Source organism: Mauremys mutica, chromosome 3 (genome assembly GCF_020497125.1).
Source record: "Mauremys mutica isolate MM-2020 ecotype Southern chromosome 3, ASM2049712v1, whole genome shotgun sequence".
Taxonomy (NCBI): domain Eukaryota; kingdom Metazoa; phylum Chordata; order Testudines; family Geoemydidae; genus Mauremys; species Mauremys mutica.
In genome coordinates, this window is record NC_059074.1 from 206,174,235 (window position 1) to 206,183,276 (window position 9,042).

Genomic DNA, 9,042 nt, shown 5'->3' on the forward strand with positions numbered 1-9,042 from the left:
GGCACGTGTGCCATAGGTTGCCTACCCCTGATGTATAGCAACACACGCTGCATCACTGAAGTAAAAACTTGCATTTGCCCTTCTGATCTTCCCTGTTGATTCAATCTGGTAGGGGTAGTTTGAATACACTGGTTGGTTGCTCTCAACAACAAGTGGAATCAGGCCACTGCCTCTCTCCCAAGCAGTATTAAACTTTAACTTCTCTTATCAGCTCCCTGCAGAGAAGCAACAGACGGGGAGTCATAAAGTTATTGACGCTGGCTAGAAATACCTGTGAGTTATTATTTATTTTTTTTAAAGTGTGAATGTTTAAGAGCAACAGCCTAACTGATAATGAGGGAAGTGACATATGTTGTGGATTACCCACAAATTAAAAACATCTGTCCAGGTTTGCTTTAGAAAGGAATAAATGACAAGGCTAACAAAAAAAAAAAGAAACCCGCAACATGCTGGATGCTGCCTGTCTTCATACAGGGGAGGATAATAAATAAGTTATTAGGTTGCTAGAACATACGTGATATATATGTGCACACACATCTATACCTACACACCGACACACACAAGTATTTTAGATGGCTATAAAATGTGTATATCTAACACTCCCTTTCTCCAGGCCCTTTAATCTCAAATGGGCAGAACTATACACAGACAGATTCACAGGCTAAATGCAGCCACTTCTAGAGAGGTAGAGCTTGCAGACCACTACAGCAAGCTACATAGCAGCGGAGAGGGAAGAAGAGAAGACATTTTAGCTGAGGTCACCCAGGCAACCCCCCCTCTTATGGAAAGCATCTGGGATCTGACAGGAACATAGAGGTGCCTCCTGAGTGATTCATGGTATTAATGTTTTATTTTATTACCTTGCTATTGAGAGTCTCGCACTGGAAATTGCATGCTACCCAATAGATCTACCTGGAAGGATGAAGGCCTGAGCTAACGCTGTCAGGATTCAAACCTTGGTTCCATGGAGTCTGAGTATTCAAACCACTTCATACTCAGGCAACTAAACCAAGCCCTGTATTTTATTAGCATGCACCAGTTAATCCCTTTGAGAGTACAGCCCTGGAGACCCCCTTGTATGTTTAAAGACTTACAGCTGAACCCACTGCTAGTGAACTCAGATAAGCACCATTTCATTTAGAATGAAGCCGAATGAATGGCTCAGAGCGTTCCAAGGCATAGCAACATGCACACTGAAATCCTGCTTTGCAGTGTTCGGTGCTGAACTCCCTGCTGGGAGCTCACTCGGATGAAATTCCCCCAACCTCAGCCAGGACTTGGGGGCATAGACCAGGGAGCTGATCCTGTAATTGGATCCATGTGGGCTGACCCCAATTCTGCACAGAGTCCTATGAAATCAATGGGCATTCCATGTAGTCTGCCATGTAGATCTAGCTGTGGGATCATGCTTAGCTGAAAAGTCTTCCCCAGGAATTGAAATTAGAGGGAGTGTTGGAATTTACAGCGGAGGTTGGAAAACGACTAAATTGGCATCACTGGAGCGGAATGGGAGACTTCAGGAGGGGTGTGGGTCAATTCCTGAAGACCTGGGTATATTTCCCTGCTCTGCCACAGATGTCCTCTGGTACCTTGGTCAAGTCACTTAGCCTCTCTCTGCCTCAGTTCCCCACCTATAAAATGGGGACAACAGCACTGCCCTCCCTCAGAGGGGTATAATGGGGATAAATACATTAAAAAGTGTGACGCATACAGATACTTTGGGAATGGGCAGCCATATAAGTATGTTAGATTGACAGATGGTCTTGTGGGGGGGGACATGAGCTCCATGATAAAGCACTTCTATGGAGAATTACTTCTTTCTCGTCCCTCATGACATACGTTGCATTTGGAGGTTGTTTTCAAATCAGCAAGGGAAGAAATGAGACCAATCGTTTGAAATCACAGCTATTACTAACCTGTGTATTATTTTACTTGAGCAGATTAGATAAAAAGAGTCCCCGAGCCCATAAACGTTTTCAGTCTTCTGTTATTTCAGGGGGCTAAAAAGGGGCAATTTTTAAAAGCAAGCCTGAGCATTTTGCTTGTGTGGCTACCTAAAAAGCTGAGCCGTGCTGTCATCAAGGGATGAGAGGGGGATGATGCGTGTTGGGGAGGAGGGGGGAATTGGACTGAGGGATGTCAACAAAAAAATCCTGGAAACGTTTTATGTAGGGTTTTGTTCAGGGGAGGTTTTCCATAATACATTTTGACGGTTTTGAAATTGGCCCTGTGTAGGCCAACAATGAGGGATAGGGAGCTTACATAGCACAAAATCCATACTCTCCAGGCACCTGCTTACCACAGAAGAATCACAAGATATTGACCTTCAATTCAGCTTGCGGTATGAGCTGATTCAGGGAGATAAGGGGAACTAATCTGTCAGTCTTCTCAGGCTCTTCTTTATTGACTAACTGACAGTTGGTTATTTCAGCTTCAGCTACGCTGTCGTAACACTGAAAAATATGATTCAGACACCTATTGGGTTTTTACTGCAAGTTAGACAGAAACCCTTCTGTTAAAGAAACCTCCTGTGCAACAGCTGTGTTTTGGGTTAAAATTGATCTGTTGCGTAGTCCCAACCTTCCAATGGTTACCTGATTGACAGATACAAAGTTCAACTTTTGACCACAGGTTGCTAGTTTATAATTTCACTCCAGCCTTATGACTAATTTATTTACACACACACACACACACACACACACACACACACACACACACACACACACACACACACACACACACACACAAATCTGGAAACACTTAGAATTCACACTGCACAGAGACACACACACACAAAATGCAGCCAATGGATATTTCATAGACAGAACGAAAGCTACATCATAAATCAAGTTCTTACTGAAACCACAACTTAATTCTGGGTTTTGAATTTGATTTTTCTGTGGAATGAAAGGAAAGCTATCTAACAATCGGATCTTTTATGGAACTTTGCAAAGGAAGTTTATTTCTGGCGCAGTAAATATCTTTTAGTTACTCGTTACAACATCTTAACTGGGTGCTGTGCTGCAAGGAGATGTTTTACAAACAATTATTTGAACACCAATTCAACCAGGCACTAAAAAGCAATTATTTTATAGTTTTTATTACTCCATTTCCCCCAAAGTACTTCGTGCAGTTGAAGTTGGTTTATGCAATAAATGGACAAGGTTCAAAAAATCTGACTCCTCTGAACTTTTTAACCTTATACAAAGGAAAGAATTCTAAGAGCAATGGATAAAATTCAATTAACTGAGATGACAGAAAATAATCTACTAAGCGAATACATCAGGCAATTGGAAGCTTTCATACCTTTCAAAAAGGAAATAACCTATTTCTTTCCTTGTTATCTAATGACACAGGAGTTTATTTCTCTAGAAGCAGTTACAAATCTACCTAATGGGGCCTAAATGCTGTTGCCAAGCAATTAGGGTTTTTATTGTGTGGTTAATTCCTTCATTTCCTCAGTTGGTGATAATCATTACAAAATACAGTACTTACAAGCTTTCTCATTTAAGAGCATGCATGCGCACACACACAAACGCGATTTATATCTTACCCCTTACGTGTACATGTAAGAGGTTATCTAGAAACAGAGTATGTATATCTCTAATAAGTTGGGGTAAATTTACTGTCAGATAACCAAACCTGTGTTATGTAGCTTGCAAATATTCAACCAGATCCTCAGCTGGTGTAATCAGCATACCTTCGTTTATTTCAACGGAGCTCCTCTGCTTCACATCAGCTGAGGATTTGGCCTGTTATTCATGCGCTATTTATCAATCCATTCACTCGTGTGTTCATGTATGTTGCTTGCAGTGAATTAGGCCGATCCAGTCCTCATTTAAATTAATGAAAAGATTCCCATTTACTTCAATGGAGCTGAGTCAAGCTCTTTATGCCCAGGCGCATATATGATGGAGTAAGAAAAGTCCGTTCAATAAACATACAGTGAAGAAGCTGCACCCAGCGGTACATAATATTTATTTGATCCACAGTTTCAGTGAGGATGACCTACAAGTGATTTGTACATGTCATCACCAGAAAACCAAGATCAAAATACAGCTCCAGAATATATTCATTTGGGGCGTATTCTATTTCCTTTTAAGCACACCAGATAACAAATAAAAAGCAGATTCCTAACGCGTGTTTTGAATTTTTTTATCCAGCATTCGGCATCAGGTCTTGTTTTCTCGAATGCATTTGCTGTTCCTTCCCTTCCCATCATTCAGGTAATAAAAATAATAAATTTGTTTTTTGAAGACATAGTCCAGGGATGGGAATTCGGTGTAGGCAGGGATGGTAGGAGATCTCTGATGCAGTGAAATTTAGAGGCTGTGTAAGAGGATTCTGCAACATCTGCATCTGACCCACAATGTAGCTAGGCTGCATGCAACCTCTGCCTAAACCAGCCCTAAGGCCAAATTTGAGAGCAGATTAGGGCAAAGCCAGGACACGCCCACTAGGCCCATGATTATGCAAATCTAGTGGCTGCAAACCCTGATATTGGGATAGTGACCTTTATCCCAGTCCTGCCATAGAGAGGCTGCAGGTCTTGTCTATGAGCTAGGGAGTGGAGTCCATCCTGCCTAAACCCTGTCTAATTCTCCGAGATAGATAAACATCCTGTGGTTAAGGTACCGGACAGGGATTTAGAAAACACCTGGGTTTTAGTTCCACCTCTGTCACAGGCTTCCTGTGTAATCTTGGACAAGTCCCTCAGGCTGGGATGGGAGTTGGTGCTGGATGCCTTTACTGCCTAATCTCTTTGTGCTTCAGTTTCCTCATCTGTAAATAGGGATCATTATACTTCCTACCTTACTGACATGATGTGAGGATAAATCCAGTCATAGAAAAGCCCATACAAATAAGCATTACTATATAACACAGCCCTGTGATTATTCATGTCATATATGGAGCAGAGTCTTGTGGTAAATACACCTATCACACCCCATTGATCGTCTCCCTTGCCCATTCATCAATCTGCTTAGGAGTCCAATCAAGCTATACTGACCTACATCAGGTCAGGATCTGGCTCTTTGTTAGCAACACAGTCGTTACTGGGTGACATGTTTCTGACATACAGGATGAATAACCAGGCAGTAGGCAGCTGACCGGTTCATTTGCATCCTCCAGGCCTATTGGTTAAAATATAATGACAGTTGTTCCAAAAGTAACACAAACAAATAATCATTTTGCTTAGTTTACATAGTTTATTTTTAAAAAAATTAACCGTATTGTCTATTCACTTTATCTAAGGCGATATGAATGAAAGCTATGCTGCTTTACACCAGCTGAGGAGCTGGTCCCTATTTTACACTTTAATAACACACACGATGTTACAAACAGAATATCCTATTCCAGGGCACATGGTTGTGTGAAAGCCACACCGTGGGGTGCAGGAGGCATGAAGATAGATGCAAAACAGCTGCCTGCCCTGTTATGCGTAGTTCCTTACCTATGTAATTGCATTGACTGATGGAGACAATCTGACTGGCTGACAAGGATCCCAAGCTGTGTAATTGTAAGACTGGACCTGCATTGGTTTCAGCTCATTAATCAAAACATCATCATAATTGTTTGGGTAAAATAACCATTTTATATGCACAATGATACACTTCAGGGTGTGCGATCGCTGGGTTGTAGACACACTTCTCAGGTGCCTGTAGCACTTGAACGTTGACCTCGCTCCTCACGGTTCGTCTCAGACATGCATTTATGACATTACAGCCGAACAGTCCGGGCCAAACCCTTTCCCCCTAGCTCACAGAACTAGTCCCCGACTACTCACTCGAGGAAAGTGAGCAGAACTTGTGCCCCCGGCATGAATTATGGGTTAATATTAAACACGCACATGCCAGGGGCAGTTCTGCCGATGAAGCGAGAACACTGTTAGGCCCCTCGTGTGTTCAAGAAAAGTCACGTGAAATATTTCACGAACCTAATTACAATCTTGATAAACAGAAACAAAGGTAACAGCTCTTCTCAGACAACCAACTTGATCTGAGACCTTGTTATCATTCTGGAATTGAGAAATTGTTTCCCAACATGTGTTTAATTGTAGCACTGTTGTAGGTTGGTTGGTTTTTTCAAATAAGACGCTGAAGGAAATTTGGTTGGGTTGCCATTCTTTTTAAACATCATTGCACTCTGGTAACAAAGTAGCGTGAATAAAAGGCATGGTAAATATGAAGGAGATAGAACATTTATAGTCATCCTTGAAGATCCTTCTACAATTATGTATTTAAATAACAATGAATTAATCGTATTTTGGAATCTGTAAGTACAAAAGCTTAAGTGCTATAATGAAGAATAGTGATAGGTTCGGAATTGTTATTAAGGCCTTTTTATATAAAGACATCCTTGGCAACGCTGAGTGAAATCATTCTGCAGGGACTGGGAATATAAAGGAGAACAGAACTGAAAGATATTAGCATCTTGGGGGAAAATATCTTGTTCTGACTCCCCCCCCTTTTTCCTCCTTTCTCAATATAATCTGAATGAAATGCAATATGAGGAGCAATTGCATATGAGGTATCTACTGCTCTAACTGATTTCTACATCCATAAATATGTCCCTATACAGTGACAGATGTACATTCACAACTATCCTAAAGTGACGTACATGGATGTGTGTGCGCTAAATGGGGTGTACTAGCACTTTAACACTACGGAAGAAAGACCTCTAAGGGGTTTTCCTGCAAATACAGCTCCAAGGAACAAAAGAGCTAGCCACACAAAATCTCATGGTCTTATCCCTTTTAGGTACCATTACAATAGGACATACCCAGGGGCTTTTTGATGTAATAATTAGTCCCATGTCTAGCATGCTCTTCACCACCTCCTGAATTTGCCTTTGCAGTCCTCTTTTAGCACAGTAGGCTCTGCCAGGGGCAGGATGAGACCCTGTAGTTTCCATGCACTGTTTTGTTAGTTTAACCTGTCCGGTTGGAAAAGACCTGTCTGTGATATTTCAAGAGGGCCAATATCGCCTGCTTTGGGGCCAAACCCTCCCAAATCTCCGTGCTCTTCAGAGGAGTCTCTTCCTTACTCTCCCTGAGCCACTCCAGGCAGCCTGACGTAGCTCACTACGATTTCCTCCTGCTCTACTTCTGCCTCTGGGGCAACTGCAGTGGCATTCACTGGGGAAAGTTGGGGTGTGGATCCTGGGGTTACCTTAAGTTTTGGGCAATTTAGTTTTATACATCCAGGAGCCACACATTTATGGCAAACTACCTGCCTCCCCTTTTGGCAGTGGGACTGCGATAGGGGGTGCTCCCCACACTGGCTTTGGGAGGGCTGAAGTAGGCCAGGCAGGCCCAATCAACCAGTTAGGCTGAAAGCTGAGAGGATTAGGGGATGGGAGGAAAGCCCTAATTAGGAGGAAGCTCACTTGAGCAGAGGTGGGTAGGGAAGCTGGCAGCAGCAAAGGCTGCTGGGAGGAAGTTTGCAGTCACCCTCTGTTTAGTAGCGAGGGAAGGAGGGAACCCAGGTGAAAGAGTCCCCCCCCCACCAGGGGCCTGGCAAGGCAAGAAGAGAAGAGGGTATCCTGAAGAGAGCAGGGTGGAGAAAAGACCCTGAGGGATGCAGGCTAAGAAGCAGCGCAGGGAGAGAGCAGCAAGGCTGGGGACTGAACAGCCCTTGGCTGCATGTGCTACGGTCCCTGGGCTGTAAGGAACCCGGAGTAAAGGACAGGCCCGGGTTCCCCTACCCGCCACTGGGGAGGTGGCACTGGCAGAGCAGAGAACAGGAAGACTGCCTGGGTCACTGTGGGAGTGACAGACACTTTGAAGGACTGTACCCTGGAAGCGGGGGATGCTGAGTGACCTGGCCAGAGGGCTGAGTCACGGAGAGGCAGCTGCAGCTCCCGGAGCAAGAGAGGAGCTGTGGAGAGAGAGACAAAGAGAAGGGGCGTCGGCCTCGTGGTGCTAATCCCCAGAATGGCCAGGAGGAGGTGCCATTCCAGCTGTGAGCAAAACATCCCGTCACAGGGATTTAAACCCTAGGATCTCCTGGGAGTTTTTATCAAAGTTGGAGTTAGGTTTATTTCCAGTTACCTCTTAACCTGGGTGACATGAGGATTTGCCCTCCTGGAACATTCCCCCCACCCCATGGGCCCTTGATTCAATTTATTCATCCTCAGTTTCTGCAGCCTCTAAGATAGCCAGGGACGCAATCCCATGCTGTAGGCAACCCCAAACCTCTGACTACCAGAAGCTGGAAGTGGAAGATAGGGGTAGATCATTCAATAATTACCCAGCACTGCATACTCCATCTGGTACAGGCCACTGTTGGAGATGAGATACTGGGCGAGATGGATCATGGTCTGACTCAATATGGCAACTCTCATGTTCTTATTCGGCCTGCTAGCAATTTGGGAGGCCCTAGAGTCTCCCATGTATCCTTTCCAATATGTTGTCCCGCAAGGTCTGTGTGATATAGTATGATGCCTATAGGACTCAGACTTTCGGCTTTGGGGAGTTTCTCTCTCATTGCATAGAAGTCACAGGCTGGAACTGGGACCCATGATAATTAGGCCAACCACGTATCACAATGTTGGATATCTTGGCTAACAGCCATTGATGGACCTATCCTCCATTAACTTATCCATTTCTTTTTTCAGCCCACTTATACTTTTGGCCATCACACCATCCCATAGCAATGAGTTCCACTGGATCATTGTGTCAATGCAGAGGGGCCATCATTAGCAGGGATTTTCAGTAGGAGATGGAACCATGTGAGTCTTGCAGAATGATCAGAAAGACACAACTCAATGACCCTGTCACTCCCACAGCATTACCTGGTAGTGTTATGTGTATATGTAATTGGTGAGTAGATGCATGTATACATATAGATTCATGTGTTCATGGATATGTGCAAGTACTATAATTGATTCCAAAATATTATTATATTTGGATGCCTCAAAAAACCAACTAAATAATTAATCACTGCCACATATGCAATTAGTAGTGGTAGTTATTGTATTCTGGTAGTATTCAAAGGACCCAAATGGGATCACAGACCGATTGTGCTGGGTGCTACACAACCA

The 9,042-nt window shown here is 43.6% G+C and overlaps 1 long non-coding RNA gene across 1 annotated transcript; it reads left to right on the forward strand.

Moving 5' to 3' along the window:
* The first annotated feature begins 227 nt into the window (after window positions 1-227).
* On the forward strand, window positions 228-8,732 carry LOC123367209. Its single transcript, XR_006578355.1, has 3 exons — window positions 228-273; window positions 4,164-4,226; window positions 8,617-8,732. It is a non-coding gene; the product is annotated as an uncharacterized LOC123367209 (long non-coding RNA).
* Window positions 8,733-9,042: the final 310 nt, after the last annotated feature.